General features: G+C 45.7%; 1 long non-coding RNA gene across 2 annotated transcripts; it reads left to right on the top strand.

The window, feature by feature from the left end:
- The first annotated feature begins 3,250 nt into the window (after positions 1-3,250).
- On the top strand, positions 3,251-22,841 carry LOC149357722 (uncharacterized). Of its 2 annotated transcripts, XR_016289925.1 has the most exons (4): positions 3,251-3,380; positions 19,165-19,270; positions 20,683-20,803; positions 21,355-22,841. It is a non-coding gene; the product is annotated as an uncharacterized LOC149357722 (long non-coding RNA). The 2 variants fall into 2 exon arrangements; XR_016289924.1 differs by lacking the exon at positions 19,165-19,270.
- The last annotated feature ends 309 nt before the right edge of the window (positions 22,842-23,150 follow it).

Below are 23,150 nucleotides of genomic sequence, written 5' to 3'. Positions count from 1 at the left end.
CAGTCGACGCCAGTTGTAAGGCTTCAAAGTGGTTCTGCTACAAGGAGAGCCCAGCGCTTATGCCTCAGCCTCAATAACTGAGACCCAGCAGCAGTCCAAACTGAAAAGAGCACTGGCTATCATATAGTCATATATCATATAGTCTGCGTGCGTGCGTGCGTGTGTGTGTGTGAGAGAGAGAGAGACCATTGACCATACAGACTAACCACAAACTCATTGAAAGCATTGCCAAAAATAGAATAAGCAAAGCACTTTCAAGACTGCGAAGGCTGCTGCTAGACACCAGCTGTCATGTATAAAACAGGCTGAGAGCTAGTGATAGCTGACCTGTTGACCACAGACTGCAACAACAATCAGACAACTGACGAGTGCACGAATGACCTCTAGGTCATGGCAGTTGTGCCAAAGGCACCCAATACATGGGAGGACTTCAAGGAAGAGGTTGAAATGGACAAAGGCTTGTAAAGAACAAATGGAAACCTATTTATGCACTCGTGTAACCTCAGTATCTATGATTAAAATAAGCATTGGTTACATACTGTATTTTCGCGATTCTAAGCACCCCCCTATTTTAGCAAGAAAATTTTGAAAAAAAGTTTGCATGCGAATCTAAGCACCCCCTTTTTGCGAGGAAGAATGTGTTGCCAAGGCCGCCAAGCACACTTGCGCACTCTTTCGTCGAGCCTGTGCAGTTGGAATCCCGAGGTGGCGCGGTCTACGTGGCGTCCACGGCACTTTTTGTGTTGCTGCATTCCGACACTACAAGACAGATGGTGGCACGGAAGGCAAAAAAAAAACTAACCAACAAACCGCCGAAAGCGACTGCGATAACTCTGTCAGTAGTAGTATTTATTTATTTATTTTTGAGTAGTGTCTGGTCGGTCAGCCTGTTGTCACATGGGCCTGGTATCGGCGGCGCTCGGCAGGTTTCGCGGGCATTGAGGGTGTGCGTTGCTTTGTCTAGTGTCAGTTGCTTGACAGCCCTAACGCCTAACGTGCCTAACGCAAGTCGGGATGAGTGCAAAGAGGGCTGCCTACAGCTTGAAGTTCAAGCGAACTGTGGTCGAGTTCGCCGAAGATAATGGCAACCACAGTGCCGCTGCGGAATTCGGTGTGGACCGGGCGTGCATCATCAGGTGGAGGAAACAGCGGGATAAGATTTTCAAAGACGCCGTGACACTCAAGAAGTTAACGGGACCGCGCAAGGGCCGACATATCGACATAAAGGGTGAAATAACTTCGATGGAACAGAAGACGACCTGCTGTGGGATACTGAGAGTGGCTCCTCAAGCGGTGTGACGGGCTCGAGTGGCAGTGAGAATGACGAATAGCAGATACAAGCGGTGGGTTCACTGTCTGAAGCTATTTTTCTTTTGAATGTTTGCTAAATAAAATGTTTTTCTCGCGCCCGTATCATCGAGATTTCGCCGCAAAAAGAGGGGCCCAGGGGGGGGGGGGGGTGTCATTTTAATTTTTTGAATCTAAGCACCCCCCCTCCCTTTGCGCATCGCGATCGTGAAAAAAAGGGGGTGCTTAGAATCGATTAAATACAGTGTGTGTTGCCTGTTTTCGTGTTGTGTATAGACTACGTTGTTAAATGACTGCAAAGCAAGTATTTCATTGCATGCTGTTCGGCTTTCAAGAGGTCAATAAACGAAGGCCATATCACAAAACGAAAAAATTGAGGGGTCACTTTGTTGACCTAAAGTATGGTGAAGCGGAAGCCTTAAGCCCGATGTTGCTGCTTGTGTCACTGATGTGTGGTTAAGATGTTAAGCTTCGCCTCTAAGAGTGGAACGCGGCAGCGTCATGCATTACTGCCAGGGAGTCCACAGAACGCCATCGCCTGTTCGGCTCTATGCCTTGCTCGTCGTTAAATTGGTTTTTGAGGAAAGGAAATGTAGCTGTCTCGCATATCTCGGTGGACACCTGAACCTCGCCGTAAGGGAAGGGAGGAAGATGGGAGTGAACGAAGATTCTGTATTCACTAGACGCGCCTTTGTTCATTCCAAACCATCGTGCTGGCATGGCGGAGTGGTTAGCATGCTTGTCTCGCATTCCGGAGACCCTAGTTCAATTCTGCAACTCGAGAAATTTCCTACCTGGTTTTATTTATCTTTCTGGTCTGACTAGAAAGGTTAATTAGGTTAATCGGTTAATTGAAATAAGTGGGACTAACTCAGTCCCACTTACTTGGAGCATCACTATACCATCCCTTTAATTGGTATCATGGTTCTAGCCAAAGTAAAATTTGCCGCATTTGAAATCCGCGCTTGTGACGTCATGACCATTTCGACCAATTACAAAGCGTGACATTTCTGTCAACAACTCCTGCTTACAACGATGAGGCATTGAAGGCTTCCGCCTTAAAATGTCAACGAATGAGCCACTCACACTGGACGTAGCCTTCGACATCAGCCGCTGGAAACGTTTAAATCGTGCGACTAGTTTTGCCATGATTGTATTGCACATGCTTGTACTTACAGTGGGAGAAATGGTGCTGCACGAGACAGTGCGTACAGCAAATCCATCGCGACGGTGTGGATATGGAAGGAAGGGCACCTCGTCTGGCACTTCCCGGTTCTTGTCAATGCTGCTTGCGTACACCTTGGCCACGTTGTGGAGCACACAGCATGCAACTGTGTTTGTCGCTACGCAGTCTGGCATCATGCTTGCTCTGTATGCATGCAAGGGAAGTGCCACTTTAACTGGCCTATGATGCAGCCAAAAAAAAGCAAGGTGACTGAGCTCTTGACTGCTCCTTCTGTTATGATGCTAATGAGCACAAATCAAGTGATTTCAGTTGCATCGACTCCACACGCAGGGTTTACTGGGCGCATTAATTATGGGCAGGAATGCAGAATGTGGCTTGCGATGTTAGAATAAAGCCCCATTGACACTTCACGAGGTCTGTGGTGTCCTAAATTAACTGCTTTCTATCTCGCACAAAACAGTAATGTCTGCAGTAATGTGTACTGAATTAAAACTGTGTGGCATGCACTTTATAAACATAACCAGTGGAATGTTGTACGGAATGTTTTGTAGTAAGTACATATACGACAGCCGATTTCATTCAGTATAAATTCAAAATAGCATTTGTAACTGCCACGTTCTGCCAATGACACGGAGCCATGCTCACAGTCAGTGGCCAAGAAAGCGGGCAATCGTGAACGTAGAAAGCTGTGAACAAACCTTTCAACCACAACCCTGGTGATCCTGTGTGCTGCATTGTACCGCCTTTTCGCAGGCATTTCAGGACTCTGAAAGGGCGTCATGAGCCATGGCCTGCATGGGTACCCGCTGTCGCCAAGCAGAGTACCGGTGTAGGCTCCCGACTTGAAGCACTAGGCAAGGCTGCTGTTGGTGGCCACTTGCATGTCGTGAGTACCTCTCAGCCACTTGGCGACCACGTTGAGGATCTGGTATTTGCTGTCCATCACAAGCTGCGCATTGATGGAATGGTAGAAGTGGCAATTTATATACGCCTCCTCATGTAGCTCTGGGGCTTGGATCCAGACGCTAGTGCCGTCGATGGTGTCCATAATGCTGGTAAAGCCTCCAACAGCGTGCAAGTCTGCCGTGAGGTGAGGCACCTTGTCCGCGGAAGGCCAGTTATGAACGAGACGCCATTATTGCAGCGGTGAAACTCATTACGTCACTTGAGATTGCATACATGTAAGGGCACTAACTCGCATTTCAGTGGTACGTCGTTTTTGTTCCTACTGCGGCACAAATTTTGATCGCACCCTTACATGACATCTCTACACAGTTCCTCATTGCTATTCAGGGTCAGGACGTTATCCCACAATCGTTACCTAGTGCTTCTGAAGAAGTAAAACCAATTGCACTGAAACAAAAATGGTTGAATCGGAAGTGCAGAAAAATGGTTGACCTGCCCTTCAGCCACTGAGGACCATTCGTTAAGTGCAATAGTTTAGGAGCTTCTTTATAGATTCATTTCAAATTTCATTTTGGGTAGACTTTTTTTAGTCCCTGTACATTTATTTTCAATTGCTTTAAGCCTGTAATAGCTATACTGGGACAGGCATTGCCTCCTTTCTTTATTCCGTTTTTTTTAATAGAGTGTGTCTAATGAGCTTTATGCGCTATAGTCTCGAACCTTCATACGACTACCACGTACCACATAGTTAGCAATGCTATCGCATTACACTCTTAAGGCTACTTAAGCGTCTCCAGAATTTTCCTTGAATATACATACTGTTGCAGTTTTAACATGTACGTACTGCCACATGTATGTTTCCCATCCAGAGCTACGTAAATGTATAACAATTACTGAACTACCTGTGTCTTGCTTACACCTGCTCGTCCCCCAGAGGAGGAGCCTGGCATGTTTGGAGGCTTTCCTGGTAATGTGTGTGCTATCCACGGCACTCATGTCAGGGTCCAAGGACTGGGCTGCACAGGGGCAGTCACAATCAGCCGGTCACCTTTGCAACACTCCCACTAATGCCGTGCTGTTTGAACTGCGGCTCTTCTGCCTGGCCCACTGGTAAATATTGTGGCAGCTGCGGTGCTGTTGGTGTCAGCACTGCGTGTTTAGTGTGTGCTGCCCTGACATTCGCAATGTCATCAGCTGAAGTGAAGCCACAGCTCCCCACATTCATGACTTCAGAACAGGGCTTTGCTGTTGCAGGTGCTCCCTACGTGGCAATTAAAAAAAATTGCTACCCTTGCTCTTCATTCTCTTATATGGGGTGACAGTTTGTGGCAGCTGGATGTCCTGGAAGATAAAATTTTTTCTATGCAGCTCATTTCTTTGACATTTACTGAATAACAAGTGATCACTGATAATGCCCGGGCACACGTGTTCCTTTCTGCCGGCGAAATGCAAAAAGCGTCCAATGCTGTGTGCTGTCAGTGCACGTTAAATATCCCCAGGTGGTCAAAATTAATCCAGAGACCTCCACTGTGGCACCTCTTCCCTCTTTCACTCCCTCCTTTACTTCTTCCCTTGCGGTGCAGTTAGCTGTGCACCGAGAAATGTGTGACAGTTACTGCGTGATTTCCTTTCCTCAAAACTAATTCTGCTGCTGTCCTCTGAGGCGCTCCCAAGGACACCGTTATTTTTCAAGTCTCCACACATACAACAAAGTGCCTGGGGGCTATTCCTCAGAGGGGATTCGTGCCAATTAAGTCGTTAAAAGATAAATACCAATGGTCGCAACTGTATCCTCTCACACTCCATGTTGAAGAAACTTCTTGCAAACAAGCCACAGTTGCAGTGGCTATTCGTAGCTGGATATGAAAGGCACATATGAAATCAAGAGTTCTACTCAGAAGCTGAATGAATTAATTTTTTACCAATAATGACTGAGAATAATGAGCATGAAATGGTAGGCTGCATATCATGTGCTAGTTATCGTGTTGTTTGCACAACACTGCAGTCACTGTTTGCAACTTGTTTCCAGCTACCAAGCAGATGTGGCAAAATGCTGGAAGCTGACATGGTGCACAGAAAACACCATGCTGAATGACGTGGTTCTGAATGCAGTATCACCTACACAGCAACACAAAGTAATCAGTCACACACAAGGAATAAAAACATTAAAGCTGTAATTTAATTAACACTCACTGTTTGACAGAAGGCACACAGCCACGTGGTGCATCAATGTGGATAGAGGAAAACAATGTACACAAAGGAGTACAGGATGGGGACACACACACGGCATATTGATAGAACTGCTAAAATTTTAGGAGGCATCAATCGGTGACTTATGTACTGCAGTTTCTGCTCTAAGGGGCTCAGTAGCGAAGCATTCACTATAATTTGATACTGCAAAATGCCAGCAGTGCCACCTTTGCTTTGCATTCTCAGAGTCATTGGCCTTCATAGCAGCCTCACTCAGTTTAAGCTTCCCTCATCTGTGCACAGTCATAAGTGCCTACAGGAAAGCCTCCTATTTTGTCGCACGCAGTAGTAGGTGCTAGTGCACTGCACAGGCTCAGGCCGGCCCAAAAGCCCAGGCCCGGCCGGGACATTTGTTTTGCCGGGCCGGGCTTAAAGCTGCGGACCAAGTCGCGCTTGGGTTCATACAGAAACGGCTGGGGTCCGACTATTCATTCACTATTGCAGAGTGAAGTACACACCTGCGGCATTGGAGCAGCGATACGGATGAGCTGTGGGTTATAGTACGCGCTGAGAAAAACCTAAGCTTTATTCATTGACAATTATTTGCTTATTTCCATGCCGTGGTGGCCTAGTGGTCAAGGCGCGTGATTACTGAGCCAGGGAACCAAGGTTTGCTCCTAGCCTCGGCGGCCGCATTTCTGTTGAGACGGCAAACATGGCAGACATGTACACTTTGTAGTATCATTGCTCGTTGAAAAATTCCACGTGGTCGAAATAATCCGGAGCCCTCTGCTTCGGTTTCTCTCAGCCTGACTGCCCTTGGGCCCTTAAGCCCCAAAAACATAGCTTTTATTTTATAGATATATTTTTCTCATGTGAGAAAATTCACAAACCAAAGTGCGTTTGGTTTTCTTTTTGATCTGCTGACTGGAACGTCTCCTAAATGAAATAGCCACAAAAGCTCGCGAGAGTTTGTAAATCTCATCTCATAACCACATCTATCTCTCCTCGCTTCTTCAGCCTGGTTGTCATGACAAGTGTTTTGCACTGTAAGTTATCACGTGGCTCGCGCGTTATCTTCTGCTCCACCAGTAAGAGCAAAATTCAGCCGGTCTTAATTGGCCATTGATTGTTCGTCATCTTAAAACATACCTGTGCACTATTATAAATGTAATCGGGAAGAACATATTAGTATAGGACGCTTAATTATAGTCATGAAACACATACCGGGAAATACTCAAGCTTTTTTTTCTTTTTGTTTCTGCTGAAAGGCGACCAGTTCAGCTATGAGTTTAACCTGTGAGATCGTGTTCACTAAAAAAATCTCATCCCATTGCTTGCTAGGCAGCTTTAATGTTTATACATTGCGGAGGCAAAATGTAACTGATTAGAATCATGGGGGAATGCAAAGTAGTCTATTACGCGCGTATGCAGCCCTTTTTATTTGGCTCTCGGAAGTTCCGAGTTTAAATTTGCCCACCTACACGAGATCACTGTCCAAAAGACGGCCTGGCAAGCACTACTCTTAATGACTTCCTTCTGGGTTAAAAAGAACCAACTTTATTCAAGCCAAACTGCAGTTTCAGAACCTTTGTCGGCCAGTTCCTTATCGGTGTAGTAGCAGTCTACTTGCTCAGAGTGAGCAGTATACCTCAAGTGTTACTGTGAAATGGGCCGGGCTGGGTTTCACTCTGGGATTCACGGGCCGGGCCGGGCTCGGGCTTCAGGTCTCGGGCTTGGGCTGGGTTCAGGCCTGAGATTGAGGCCCGTGCAGTGCTCTAGTAGGTGCCCTTGCCACAACATTGTGCTTGAAGTATAGATACAAGTGTTAAGCAATGTTGCTGAATGGGTAAAAAAAATTGAAGGCGGTTTGCATATGTACTGCAAGCACATCACTGAAGTGATCCAAGCCAAAAAGCGTTATGTACCAGTAATTAGCACAACATTGCACTGCACATGTGAATGGCACACAAGCCATTCTTTGACAAGGCAATGCGTAGCGTGCTCTGAACAAAAGCTTTCAGTGTTGTCATTCATAGAAGCACTGCTGTTCAAATCTTGTTACCTTTCTTTTTTCTTAACATCACTACATTCGCAAGGATTGATACAGGAAGAGATGAAAAAGTAAACATCATATGTGTTGAAGAAAATGAGCTATGTTCAAGTACACTTTCAAGCTACAATGTCTTAATGAGACAAAAAAACTTTAGACCAGCACAGCAAAGTGTGCATGGCCAAATTGTGTGCAATATGAAACTCCTGCTTGTTAACTTTCATATTTTACCTCTCAACTACTGTGCAGTATCGGTGATTCTTAGCCAAATTGATGTATCAGACATGACCAGTATGCTTTATTGCTGGCCTAATCTTTGCTGCGGTCACTACCTGCCCTAGATAGACATATTCTCTTACTACTTCCAGCACCTCGCTACGAATTGCGAACTGTTGTTCCCTTGCTAGACTGTTGAACATTACCTTGGTTTTCTGCATGTTAATTTTTAACCCCACCGTTATGCTCTGTCTGTCTAACTCATTGATCATGCTTTGCTTTTCATGTCCTGAGTGACTTAGCAAAGCAATGTCATCGGCGGATTGCAAATTACTTAGGTATTCTCTATTAACTCTTATCCCCAACTGTTCCCATTTCAGGCTTTGGAATACCTTCTGTAAACAGGCAGTGAATAGATTGGTGAGATAGTGTCTCCCTGCCTGACACCTTTCCATATTGGAATTTTAGTGCTGACGTTGTGGAGCGCTATGGTAGCTATGCAATCGTTATAAATATCATCCTATATTTTCACATAAAACTCCTCTACACCTTGATTCTGCAATGCCTACATGACAGCTGAGGTTTCCACTGAGTCAAATGCTTTCTCGTAATCAATGAAGGATATATGTAGGGGTTGAGGTCATGAGAGGGAAACAGCTAAAAGAATAAAAATAGGGTGAAGCACATATGGCAGGTTCTGTCAGATCATGAATGGCAATTTGCCAATATTCCTCAAGAGAAAAGTCTACAACAGCTGTCTCTTACTGGCACTCACCTATGGAGCAGAAATGTGGAGGCTAACAAAGAAGGCTCAGCTTAAGTTTAGGACAACGCAGTGAGCTATGGAAAGACAAATGATAAGTGTAATGTTAAGAGATCGGATGCAGGTGAAGTGGGTGAGGGAATAAATGCAGGTTAATGACATCCTAGTCAAAATGAAGGGGAAAAAATGGGCTTGGGCAGGACGTGTAATGCAAAGGCAAGATAACCGGTGGTCCTTAACCCTTTGAGGGTCGAATTATTTTGAAGAAAACTATCCCAGGTGGTCAAATTACTTTATTGCGGATCTTGAATCTACAAAATGTATATAATCGAGAATAAATAGTTAAAAAAAAACTTAGGAACAGTACTTTGGTGACAGCATCACACTCACAACTGGAAAATGTTCAATAGAATTTCACGAGCGACGGTGATAAACAAGCTAAGAGCAGCACCAATAAAGATAGAAATCAACTTCTGCCGCCTCTGCAAGAGAGTGCCCAAAAAGAGAAAACATGTTTTGCGCGACTCCGTTGTGATCCCGCGGTGGAATCAAAACCGCGTAGGCGCTTTGCCGCAGAGAGCGACAATACCTCGCGAGCAACGGTGATAAGCAAGCTAAGAGCAGCGCCAATAAAGATAGAAATCAACTTCGGCAGCCCCTGCAAGATAGTGCTGACAAAAAGAAAACTCAAATTTCGCGCGACTCCGTTGCGATCACGCGGCGAAACCGCAGTCTGTGCCGCCGCGCTAAAGCTAGACATAAGTTCTGCTTATCTCCGTAAGAAGGCAGCACAAAATTCTAACACTTCTTGTAAGTCCTAAGAGGTGGCAGCACCCCCCAGTGAGGACGCATTGTTCTTTTGGCGCAAAATTTCAAACGGAAGATCGAAACCGTACCCATACGGCAAAGACCTTGCAGGACAGAAAACCGCCGCCGTACATATATGGCAAAAACCTTCAAAGGGTTAATGGTAACGGAGTGGATTCCAAGAGAAGGCAAACGTAGCAGGGGGTGGTAGAAAGTTAGGTGGGCGGATGAGATTAAGAAGTTTGTGGGGATACGGTGGCCGCAACTTGCGAAGGACAGGGTTAATTGGAGAGACATGGGAGAGGCCTTTGCCCTGCAGTGGGAGTAGTGAGGTTGATGATGATGATGATCTTTGCTGTATATTAACCAGCAGCATAAAGACAACACTGCACAGCTTTCAGCATAGAAGGTATGAACATGAAATAGCAAGCAGAATAATATATCTGTGACAACCAGCCAGTCCCCTCAAGGATGATGCGACTGCAGGTATTTCGATTAATATCAATCCAACCAATTTTCAAACCGCTTTCAATAGTCCTTGGTCAATCAGCCCATTCTTCAACAACTGTAGTTCGTTTGAAAGTGTGCAACATTTCAGCTTATGCAGACGATTCTGTATTACAAGCATGATATGGAGACTTGTACAAGTATTGCTTACAATGAACTGCCTGCTCTGCGTAGCAGCATCACACCTTTGAAATTTTGTTTACTTACTTGTAGGACAGTGCTCAAAATGACAATGTGAAACATTTTGGCATACCTCTTGATAAGTATTCGCTTTATCTCTGCCCATCTGTAGGACATTGTACTGGTTGATTAACTGTAAATTATATTACTCATGATCCTTTCTTGCACATGTTATGCAATGACTGCAGTATTTTATTAGCTTTAAATTTTGTTTTAAACATTTTCTGCACCCTTCTTTTTGTAACTGACTCTCAAAACACTGCTCCCCAAAGCAGAGTAGTCTGCCAACAGTGTTTCTATGCTGACTAAATTCTGTGCCTCTCATGAAAAAGCTTCTCTCTCTATCCGTACCTATGCATGCAGTCAACATAAAGACAAAGTCCACTAGAAAATCAGGCAACATTACAACATGCACTCTGAAACAAGCTGTCCAGAACTCTATGCACACATTTCAGCAAGAAAACAAGGAGGCCGTGTGAAAACTTTCTATGTCCTCGTCTCAGCAATCCAAGGGACAAAGGCATCGAACTCTTAGAACACAAATTATGAAAAACACTGTGTAATGTTCCACAACTTTCCCATTAGGACATGAGAGTGCAAAATTGCCACACAGACGAGTAAGGGAACAGGGCGAGCGCTGTACTTTCAACAGGATTTATTCAAAGAAGAACGTTTATATAGCCTCTGCCCTTATCCATGTTCTTAATCGCAGTTAACAAACATTCACAGATATGCATCAAGAAACAGCATTTCGCTCTGGCGAAGAACTACTGACGTGTCACTGATGCAATTATCACTTTCCTTTTTTATATAGAAGGCTTTCACGAGCTCATGTTCTGTCCTATCACGGCTTTTCAATAGCACTTTACAATCCGATAGTCGAAGCTTGCAGGCTATATACACTTCTCTTTCGAGCAGGCTTGGCAGTGGTCTGGAAGATGGTCTTTATTGTTTAATGGATTCTTGTGTTCAAGCAGGCGCTCATTAAGACACCGTCCGGTCTGTCCAACGTACACCTTGCCGCATGTAAGCGGGAACTCGTATACTACTCCTTTCTTGTAGCCAACATATGGCGTTCGGTGTCTGGTGGTGTACTCTTGCACTTTTTCTCCCAATGCGTGAACACATTCCGGCAAGTTTTCGCGGCAGTGAAAATACCGCATCGATGCCGTACTTATTGGCCACCTTCTTGAGGTTATGAGAGGTGTGGTTAGTACGTAAGGTACAACTTCCGGCCTTGCCAGCTTTTTTTTCTTGAGGTCGATTCTTTTCCTTGCTGCCATTCAGCTTTTTCAGCAAGGACTGCGTCACGGAGAGAACCAGGGAAGCCGGGAAGCGTGCTTTCTGCAGCCTGGACACCTGAGATGCAAAGCAGGCATGCATGGCATGGTGGAAAGACTTTTTTAGTGCAGATGCTAAGCACTGGGAAGCGATAGCCCTCTTAACAGTCTTAGAATGGTTCGAAAGAAAATCTTTCTTTGCACATAGACAGTATTGCCAGCAAACGTGTAGAGGGTGAAAGGTTAGGGTGAGATCTAAAAACTGTAATTGGTTATTACTGCTGGGCAGTTTGTGAGTGAAGGTGAGGCCCATGTTGTTCCGACCAAACGTACCTAAAGCATCAGCTACTGCTTCGTCTAAACTAAAATTGCTATCTGCCAAAAGGACCAGGTAATCGTCTACATATCTAAAAAAGTGGACTATACAACCCATGTCAAGTGCTTCACTCAAGGAGCGGTCAATTACAGATAAAACATACAGTCGAACCCGGATACATCGAATTCGAAGGGGATCGGAAAATAGTTCGATATAGCGAAAATTCGATATACAGATATAGGCTAAAACTGCACTCCCGATCATAACAAATTATTGTGATACATTCCAGCGGCTAAAAAGACACGGACGAAGGTAGACAAGACAGGACGAACGCCGGACACAAAACTTTGGGCCTTGGCTTAGCACTGCTTCGACCTTTTCAGGCAAGGAACACTCACCGATGCAGGTCACTTTGTTAGCTGCGGATTTCTTCCGCACTTGTGCTTTCCTCAAGGCGCACAAATTTGCAAGACACACATTCCACAGCAAATCCGTAGTCCTTGCGGCTTCACGAGTAAGCGTCCGGAAAAGCGGTTCACCATTCTGGCCAGACATGTGCGAAGCGGTGAAGCTGCGCAGTTGGTTTTGCAGATGCCTGATCTGTCTCCACAGCTCGGAACGCAGAATCTTCATCATCCTTCTAGCATGCCGCGCAGATGGAAAGCACGGTGTGAAGAGCGAATTGACGCCAGGTAGAACGAGGTGGTGGTCAAGAGCAAACGTGAGTTCCCTTGCACGACAAGTGGTCACGGCTAGAAGATTGACGAGCGTCGAAGAAGGATTCACACACAAAAAACGAGGAATCACAGGGCCCATTGTACTAGAAAGTATGTCATTAAGCGTAGAAAGTTGGGCTAGTTGGTTGGTAGTACTATTGTGATACATTCCAGCGGCTAAAAAGACACGGACGAAGGTAGACGAGACAGGACGAACGCCGGACACAAAACTTTGGGCCTTGGCTTAGCACTGCTTCGACCTTTTCAGGCAAGGAACACTCACCGATGCAGGTCACTTTGTTAGCTGCGGATTTCTTCCGCACTTGTGCTTTCCTCAAGGCGCACAAATTTGCAAGACACACATTCCACAGCAAATCCGTAGTCCTTGCGGCTTCACGAGTAAAGCCGCAAGGACTACGGATTTGCTGTGGAATGGCGTCTCCATGCGGCGCTCTCTCTTCGCTGATCTCCAATGACCTTGACGGAGCACACGCCGGCGGTACAGGAGGAGAGGAGGAGTGGGAAAGCTCGCGCCGGTGGGGCGCAAAAACGGGGAACAAAAAAAAAAAAAAGGGCCCTGCGCCTGCTGACTGCGGAAATGTTCTCCGCTGAGGCAGCTGAGGACCGGACAGGAATGTCTTTGGGGAAAGCGCACCTTCCAGGGGCGCGGCACGGCGTTCGATATATCCAATGTCCGGCGAAAATGGAATTCGATATACAACGCAACTGTCCTATACTTTTACATAGTATTTTCAAGGGGGTAATCTGTGTGTTCGATATAGCCAATAATTCGAAATATGCGGGTTCAATATATCCGGGTTCGACTGTATATTACAAAGTACCGGGGCGACACATGAGCCAATACAAATGCCCTTTTTTTGTAGATACGTTTGGTCATTAAAATCATTAAAAGTGACCTTGAGATAAAACACATGTAATGACATGAAGGTATCCACATTCAAACTGGTAGCGTTTTGAAAAGGCGTGGGCCCACTTTTATCTATGCAGTTATACACTGCAGAAAAGAGATGTCGATGTGGAACAGAGTAGAAAAGATCTGCATCAATTGAATAACCAGACCTTATGTTCCTATTGGTCTGAAGGAAGGCCATCACGTCATCAGAGTTCTTAGTTGTGAAGGGGTCCTCTACTTCGAGAGTCTTCAGGTGCTTGAGCAAGAATTGTCTGATTTGCCGTTGCCATGTTTCCTTTTCGCTTACTGTAGTCCGGAAAAGTATTTCCCGCTTGTGTGTTTTCGCGGCGAAAAAAAACGAAAGGCTGTTCCTTTCAGATTTGTTGATGGCCCTGGCTAGTTGATGCAGTTGCAGTTCCTTTTCACTTTCATGCACCTGGAATTCTTCTTCACTACCTCTATTGCCTTTTCGATGTAATAACTGGACGGTATTATAACAAAACTGCCTTCTTTGTCTCCCTGGACGAGCTGCAGATCATTCGCTCTAAAAAACGAAACGACCTTTGCCGTGGGATCAGCTCGATAGCTGGGAGGTTTTGGATCCCTGACAGACCTGTTCAGTCAGTGTCCAGGTCAGTCAGGGATCCAAACCCTCCCAGCTATCGAGCTGATCCCATGGCGAAGGTTGTTTCGTTTTAGAGCGCAGCTCTTAGGCACCCATTTCTGCATTTCGCGGCATCGCCGTTGTCCTTTGTAACCAGGAGAGGGTAAAAGCACAAGATCCTCCCCTCCTTAGCAAGAAAGAAAAAAAAAACAGCGCCGCGTGGACGGCTCTCACCGGCGTGCGTTGTAAAACGGGAGAGAAGGAACTCCTGAAGAGTGACTAGCCTTGCATGTGTGGCTGCCCCTTCTCTCACCGCTCGCCAACGCAGTGCGCGTGGGTGTTGCCATCGATTGTTCTAGACTGTCTGAGTCGTTTCTGCCTGGTGTTGACGGAGAGGGCGTAGCTTTGCGTGCGCTAAGAGATGCCCTCCACCTCTTCACTCGCGCGCAAGTGGCAGCACCACGACAGAAAGTTTCAGATGCTCCTCGAAGCCACTCCTGACCTCTGACCAATGAACACGCGCTGCCACGCAGAAGGAGACTGCACAGCCGACACTGTGCATATGTGCACGCCTGCCTTTGCTCGAAGAACAGACAGACGTGGAGCGAGTCTATATAAGAAGGGCAATGACCACCCGAACCGCCGTTTAAGCTTCAGTGAACAAATTTTGAGAAAAAGAAATGCGCAGTATCTGTCTCCCACAGCTGTGAAACCAATAGAGCGAGGGCTTGGAAAGCAGAGGGTAAAATTTGTAAATTGGTTTTTGAGGAAAGGAAATGAGCAGTATCTGTCTCACTCATCTCAGTGGACACCTGAATCAGAGGGAAGGTGCATAACTGCCCTCATGGAACAGTGGACACCTCAATCGTGCTTTAAGCTACATGGTGGTAGTGACATGTGCTGCATGCTTTGGCATTGACAACGTTGTGCCAGAAATGCTGCCACCTGCCAGGGTGGGTGGCGACTTTAATATAGATATAAAGACAAGCGGGAATTTCTTAACACTTATGCGGGAGAACATCCCGTTCCTCTCTTGCTCGTAACGGCTCCCACAGCTGTGACAACCTCGCAAAATACTTGCGCAGACTTCATCTTTGAGAACCAGGCATTGGTGCAGTAAGTCGAGCATATATCCATCTATTTCTCCGTCCACAAAGCTTCCTTTGTGACAATCAAGAACTGTTAGTGAAGTGTTTCTTGCAGAAGGAATATGTGGGAAAAATAAGTTGTCTGTAATTGTACATTCATGTCTTGCTCAAATTCTTTGCCTCAATCTGTTGAAAAGCTGGAACAGCTGATGAGCTGCACTCAAATTTCACATTAGGAAGTAATGGAATCGTCAGCAGTGTTTTTAGAGCGAATGATCTGCAGCTCGTGCAGGCAGACAAAGAAGGCGGCGTTATAGTAATACCGTCTGGTTATTACATCAAAAAGGCAATAGAAGCAGTGAAGAAGAATTTCAGGTCCGTGAAAGTGAAAACTACGCAAATGAAAAAAGATGCAGTGTCATTTTGTGAGGAACTGCAACTGCATCAACTAGCCAGGGCCATCAATAAATCTGACAAGACACTTGGACTCACGTCCTCTAATAGAGCTCAATGTTCTGAGGCCTTGGACACAACCTTCCTCACAAAGGAAAGCGGTGAAAGCGCTCCTGAGATTCTTAAGGAACTCGAGGTTGTATTCCCGTCTATAATCTTTAAGTTTTCAGTGTGCGCCCTCTATCCCCGTGACATAGTGGTTGCTGGACACTTGGAAAACTGATTTCATTGCCGCTCTTTTTCTTTTTTTTCCCTTTGTTCCCCTCCCCAAGTGTAGGGTAGCCTACTGGGCATCGCCTGGTTAACCTCCCTGCCTTTCCGTTCATTTCTGTCTTGCTCTCTCTCACAAGAACAGCCTTACGCTTTTTTTGCCGCGAAAACACACAAGCGGGAATTACCTTTCCGGACTATAGTAAGCGAAAAGGGAACTTGGCAATGGCAGATCAGTCAATTTTTGCTCAAGCACCTGAAAACTCTGTAAGTAGAGGACCCCTTTGCAACTATGAACTCTGATGATGTGATAGCCTTCCTTCAGACTAATAGGTACATAAGGTCTGGTTTTTCAATTGATGTAGATCTTTTCTACTTGGTTCCAAAACTTCTCTTTTCTGCAGTGCATAAATGCATAGATAGAAGTGGAGCCACGGCTTTTCATAACGCTACCGGTTTGTATGTGGACACCTCCATGTCATTACTTGAGTTTTATCTCAAGGCCACATTTATTGACTTTAATCACCAAACGTATCTACAAAAAAAGGGCATTTGTATTGGCTCATCTGTCGCCCCGGTACTTTGTAATATGTTTTATCTGTAATTGACCGCTCCTTGAGTGAAGCACTTGACATGGGTTGTATAGTCCACATTTTTAGATATGTAGACGATTACCTGGTCCTTTTGGCAGATAGCAATTTTAGTTTTGACGAAGCAGTAGCTGATGTTTTAGGTACGTTTGGTCGGAACAACATGGGCCTCACCTTCACTCACAAACTGCATAGCAGTAATAACCAATTACAGTTTTTAGATCTCACCCTAACCTTTCAGCCTTCACATGTTTGCTGGCAATACTGTCCACGTGCAGAGAAAGATTTGTTGCCTTTTCATTTGAACCATTTTATGACTGTTAAGAGGGTATCGCTTCCCAGTGCTTAGCATCCGCTCTAAGGAAATGCCATGCATGCCAGCTTTGCACCTCATGTTCTGTTCTGTTCGCTCGTTCTGTTCCCTTACTCGTCCATGTTGCCATTTTGCACTCTCATGTCTTTCATGAATACGCACCAACAAGCCCAGATGCAAGTACTTCTTCTCATTAAGTCCCCACACACCAGCACATACTAGTCATAAAGAGCGACCTCCCTTAAACTGTGTCATTCAAAGGCACAAATGTTGAATACACAGGTGTGCAAGTCCACAAATGATTATCACGTAGGTGCGACATCTTCTGGAGCATGTTGAGAAATACACAGCAGTGGTACTCGATGAGGCTATCAATTTCAATCAACCATGATAAGCCGCCGCGGTGGCTCAGTGGTTATGGTGCTTGGCTGCTGACCCGAAAGACGCGGGTACGATCCCGGCCGCAGCGGTTGAATTTCTTTGGAGGAGAAATTCTAGAGGCTCGTGTACTGTGCGATGTCAGTGCATGTTAAAAAACCCCAGGTGGTCGAAATTTCCGGAGCCCTTCTCTACAGCATCTCTCATAGCCTGAGTCGCTTTGGGATGTTAAACCCCATAAACCAAACCAGTCATGATAATGTTTGTCTTCCTTCTTGAATACCTGTGTTGCACAAACAGCCGTGACAACCAAGCAGTCATGGTACTTCCTGGAGATCAAGCATCATAGCTCTTGAAAAAAGGCTCATTGTTACTGATCAGCGTACGTTGTTTTCTGCACTGCTATGCACCATACCACCGAATGCTAATTGTTTTGTAAGACTATAAAGAGTGGAGGGAGAGGACACAAAATTCCACGGTGTGGCAAGCTTCAGTGCTTCCCCACTGCGTTTACAAGGAAGCTACTTGCATCAGCAAAACCAAGAAAAAATGTAAGTAGTTGCATTGTCGCTCGCACGATCACAATAACAGAGTACAATAAAATGCTACACCTGCATCTCCTAAAACCTTGCAAACAGCGTCTACATCTCTCTTGCAGCGTTTTGCTGAGAGCCAGTTCCCAATTAGCTGCTTGGCCCTCTGTATGTCATTTGCAGCATTCATCTCGTTGCAGTGTATGAAAATCGCGGTGCTAAATGCAATCTGAACACATACATAAAAAAATTTGCGAGCGCCAGTGTAGCCACCGAGGCTGAGAACTAAAATCCGCTCTTTCGTAGCTTGCGCTATGGAAACAGTTGAAAGCAACAACATGAACATGCCACTCAGAGCAGCGACAAACACCAATATATCACAAACATCAACACCATGGGCTGCAAAAATATCGCCACTTTGCCAGCACACAAACGCGACACACATATGCATGCACACACACGTGCATGCATTGAACATCACAGCACACACATTTACAGTATTCTGTGAAACTCTTGGGCAGCCACCAGAGAGGCAGCATCCTCAGTGGGGCACATTTCTCTCTCATTTTCTTCTCTTCACTGAGCATTCACGCATGACATTCTCAGCTGCATTCCTGCGGTGCAGGGGGGCTTAATGGCAAAATGCTTTCTTTGCTTGCAGCAAGCTGCGTTCTTCGGCTGAAACGCTGCTGATCCAGATCATGAGAGAGAAATAAACTTGAAGAATAAGGATGGGGTGGAGCTTATCTGGCAGGTTTTCTCAGATAGTGCGTGGTAGTTTACCAGTATCTCTCAAGAGAAAAGTGTACAACAGCTGTATCTTACCGGTACCTACCTATGGGTCAGAAACGAGGAGGGTAGTGAAGAGGGTTCAGCTTAAGTTCAGGACAATGCAGCGAGCTGTGGAAAGAAAAATGGTAGGCGTAACGTTAAGAAATTGGAAGAGGGCAGAGTGGGTGAGAGAACAAATGCAGGATAATGACATCCTAGTCGAAACCAAGAGGAATAAATGGGCTTGGGCAGGGCATGAAATCCAAAGGCAAGACAACCGCTGGTCCTTAACAGGGTTCACCAGTGGCAGTGTCCATAGGAAATACATGGGAACTTTCAGAAGCTATACCGTGTCTAAACATGGCTCGATTTTCATGAGGTTTGTAGCAGCATTTTATTGTTTTGTGAATAGAGGAAATGTTGCCAGCAGATTTTATTGTTTCAGTTTCATTTTTTTACCAATTAGATGCAAAGTTCCAGAAAAATGGTGCTTTTAGATATGTCGAACTTTCATGTCATCTCAGGAAAAAACTAAGCCAAATATCAAAATTTCGTCTGCAACATTTCCTCGCTTTTTCTTTCTTGATTGTTAAGCCGCAATTTTTATCCATATCGAACCTAGTGTTTGGGTTTTACAGGCTCTGAAAGTTGTGTATGTATTTTCTGCGGGGATTTGAATTTCACGTTAAAATTTTACTAGTGCGACGTGGCTCCTCCTGGCGACAAAATATTTTGTTGCTACTGCACTCTACCACCAACTTCTTGCTTGTCTGTGTTTGTGTGCACACTTTTTCCTTAGAACCTGGACGAACCTCATTTCTTTCCTTTTTTTCTTGCTTTGTCTGTATTTCAAAAGGATTTCTGCTTTTCTTTTTTTCTCGAGCTTGTGGTGCGAAACGGAAGCGGGATGCAAGGCCACACCCAAAAGCACCTCACCCCTCCCCCCCCCCCCCGCAGCACACACAGGCATTGTTCGCACCAAAATGCACGTGAGTCGAGTTATCCGGTCAAAAACCGGTTACTGGGTGCATGGAAACGCGCTTAGTCTTGTTCTGAGTCAAGGGGTCAGGACCAGTAAACTCCGCCACAAGGGGTAGGCTGACTCAACTCCTCCCTGCCCCGATATGCTTGTAAACGCTGTCGAGCCGAAAAAACAGAAGGGAGAGGATAAATGCAAACTTGTTTTTCACTTGCGCCGTTGCACCTCCGAAGCAGCGGTGGTGTGCCTCAATCTTGGATGCTACCACTGCTCGCTCACAATGCGGTGCTCGGTGCTTGATGTCGCTGCTGATGAACTGGTCTCGACTAGCTAAAATCGAGTTCATGTAAACACGTGTTGGTCGAGTTGGGTTGACTTCGCTCAGCCCGACGCCCGACTCAACCTGACGTTATTGGTTCATGTAAACAGAGCTAAGCAAGGACTCGCTTATGCAATGCCAAAGTTTGCGTTCAGTCACCATGCATAGCTACAGGACGCTCTCGGTGCTTTTGCAAACCACACTTCTCGTCCTTTTTAAGTTTCATCCAACTTTGATTTGCTTGGTGCTTGGTTGGTGCTGAGAAGCGGAAGATGGGTGTTCAGTGCTGGGAAGGCTCGTACGAGACTAGGCAAAGGCTGTCACTACAATCGAGGACATGCTTCTGTAGCTATGTAAGGAAGGCTACATGGGAAAGGGAAGAAAACCAGTCATAAGGCCTTGTGCTAGGAGCTCCTTTCTTTCCTTTTATTTGGAGACTGACTACATAGGTGTTCAACACAATGGAACCTTTTCCGGGTTATCTCCTGCGAATGCAACAAGCCTCTCTTCCGCCAATTGAACCGACCACACCTGTCTGCTCAGGTGAAACCAGTAACCCCACCCTACCATTGTAAAAGAATTTTCGCAGAAAAAACGGAGGGGAGCTTAGGCAACCCAAATCGGAAACGCTAAATTGGTGGGTTACTGGGAAATGGTTCATTGTCTGACCCCCACATCCTTCTTTGCTCAATGGCTTGAGAGGGGTAAACTTTTTTGCGCTTCGGTCCCTGGAACTTTGGCCGCATGCCTACAGAAAGTTCTGGGCTCTACTTTTTTTATGTGGAAGAACGAATACTTTCGTGTTGCGGTGTAGTTTACACACCTGGAGGGGGAATAGAACTTACTTCCTTTTTGGGGTACTCAGGTGCTGCCATCTATCAACAGAAAAAGTTCAAATCTGAGTTGCCTTGTAGCTGGTGAGCCCTCTTAAAGGTAATTGAGTGGATTCCAAGAGAAGACAAGCGTAGCATGGGGCAGATGAGATTATTGTGCGGATACAATGGCTGCAGCTGGCAAAGGACAGCGTTAATAGGAGAGACATGAGAGAGGCCTTTGCCCTTCAGTGGGTGTAGTCAGGCTGATGGTGATATTTTTTTTTACAGGTCTGTTCCTGCCAGTGAAGATTCCGGCATACGAGAAATCTGTGTGGGATCCATCCATGACCCATTTGTGTGGAATCCCTCTTCATTCTCCTCTACGGTCCACATGAAAATTGTCAAACTGGTGAGTACGTGCTAGGTGTGCTGTGGCAGGCATGAAGGGATAACGTGTTTACATGGAGTCAGATTGCATATGCTTAGTGAAGTCTGATTGCATTTATTTGTACTTTATTGAGCAAGAAATGACAATGTAAATAGAACCCGCATATCAAAATAGTGCAAATTAAACATGTCAGCAGTTTTCAGATGACAGCAGATATATGTGTGGGTGACACGCAGTGTTGTTCAGTGGCTGTGGTTTTCTTTTGCTAACCAGTGTCGTGGCAGCCTCATTTGGATCAGTGCAAAATGCAAAAGCATGCATATTCTTTAAGAGACTCAAGGTAGCTATAAATTATTAACCTTGTGCCCTCCCTTGCCATGTATCTTGTAGTTGTTTTCTTTACTACAGTACAAAAAGAATCTAATAATTATTTGGGCCCATCAGTTTGGGTAATCTGCCATCATATACCTATAGCTATTATGGAAACAGTTCATTTTGCTACTAATGATTGCTTTTGCAGTGAGTGTGTTCTACATTCTTATGTAAAGACTAGACTGTTGTTGAACTTGCAGCTTCAACGATTTCACATATTTGGAAGCTGTGGTGGTGGCGCTGCTGCAGTGGCCGGCGCGGTGAAGATGACGACGGCGAGGAGTGTGGAGTGCGCGTGAGTGTGTTCGAACGCCGCGGTTGTGGCTGGGTTGGCTCTGAAGACCCGTGTGTGCGAGTAGGCTGTGCTGCAGTGATGTGACGGCTTCGGGCCGCCATCTCTCCTGGGCCATCCTTCAGTGACGCGTCGACATCGGTTCGCCGCCTTCGTGACCACCGCCTCGCTTGGGCGACCACTGACCAGTGTCACCGGGCAGACCAGCGCCCGGACTAGCGACTCTGCCGTGTCCTCAAATCGTGAGTAGCACTGGACATTTGTGGCCGCGCAGGCTTTGGGCCATTGACTTGAACGCCGTCGTGTTCCGTATGAGCACCGCCTGCCTCTGTGTACACTCCTCGCGGTTTTGGTGTTGATGCGCAGCAACATATAAAGGTGTCATAGCTAACGAGCCCTTTGGTGTCTTCTTTGACAGACGCGGCGAACCACCACAGAAGCCCAATGTCTAGCTTGTTCGAAGATTTCAGTGCGCAGCCTTGATTAACTTACAGATGATGGTGTGCATCTTGTGCAGAAGTGGTGCACTACTCTCACCATGGGGCCTCATGTGCTGGGGAACCCGGCTGCCAGATTCATCTTCGCTCACCTCTCAGGTCGACTTGTAAGCAGGCTGGGTGGCCACAGCAGGCTCCTCAACAATTGTGTGAGGTGTCTGTAAAGGTGTCGAGTGCTGTATGGCATTGTCAAGGGTTCCCTTCAAAAATAAGCACAGCTTGCATTGTACAACACAACACATGCATCCACATTCAACTGGAGGATTGTGACACCACCGGCGAATGGTGATTTTGGCAGGAGTACCAACGTCTACAACAAAGAGGAGGACACAGCACCATTCAGTTTATACTTGGCAGAGACGAAGTGTGTGACGAGCTGCATGTGGGAATGTGTAGCCATGCCAGAAGCAATTTATGTATATTTTCCTTGCTTCATGCTTCATAGTATACTACAAGGAAGCTGTTAAGTGTTAATAATTTTGCTGCTGTTTAACGTTATTTTTGGCTTTAAATTTATTAGAAGTGTGCATGACAAAGGAGTTCATTTTTTTCTGGTTCTGCAGTTTTTCTTGAGACAGGAAATGTCTGTCCCTAGTGCTTTCATCCTATGATAAGCTGTGAAAATTAACTAAATGGTAATCACTGAATGGAATGTGCTTCCAGTGCATGTGGCATGTTCCAGCAGCAGTACTTTTGTTTCGTTACTGATCTAGATGTAATTCCGCTGTTCATCTTTTCTTTTCTTTCTGCCCATAAGACCTATTTGCATTTGTATTGTTTTTATTTGTTAGTATTGTATAGCCTGGTGTTATCTGTTGCATTGTGAAGCCCACTGCCCTGCTGTAATGCTTTGGCGCTGCAGGATGCAGTATAAATAAAATAAAATGCATTTCCTTGACGTGGTGCTTCCAAATGTGTTCTGCTTGTTAAGAACGAGTTGCACATACATGATGAAGACGGAAAGAGCGCGGTTTGCACTCTTTTCGTCTTCAACGTATTTCCTGTGTTCGTCTTTCATGCATGCACAACTCGTTCTTAGCAATAGCCATGCACCAACAGGCCCAAAAGTTCTTCCAACCTACATGTTCTGCTTGTACACAATGCACATTTTATTTCCTGCCTCAGTGCAGCGTAAGACAGGATGGCCCCAAAATGTTTTACTTCTACCACTGGAGTGCTGATTGCACATGTGCTTCCCTGTGCTTCT

The sequence above is a fragment of the Amblyomma mixtum genome, chromosome 3 (assembly GCF_055824585.1).
Source record: "Amblyomma mixtum isolate Tamu chromosome 3, ASM5582458v1, whole genome shotgun sequence".
In the NCBI taxonomy this organism is placed as follows: Eukaryota; Metazoa; Arthropoda; class Arachnida; order Ixodida; family Ixodidae; genus Amblyomma; species Amblyomma mixtum.
The sequence above is the reverse complement of the archived record's forward strand: the minus strand, read 5'-3'. Positions and strand labels throughout refer to the sequence as shown.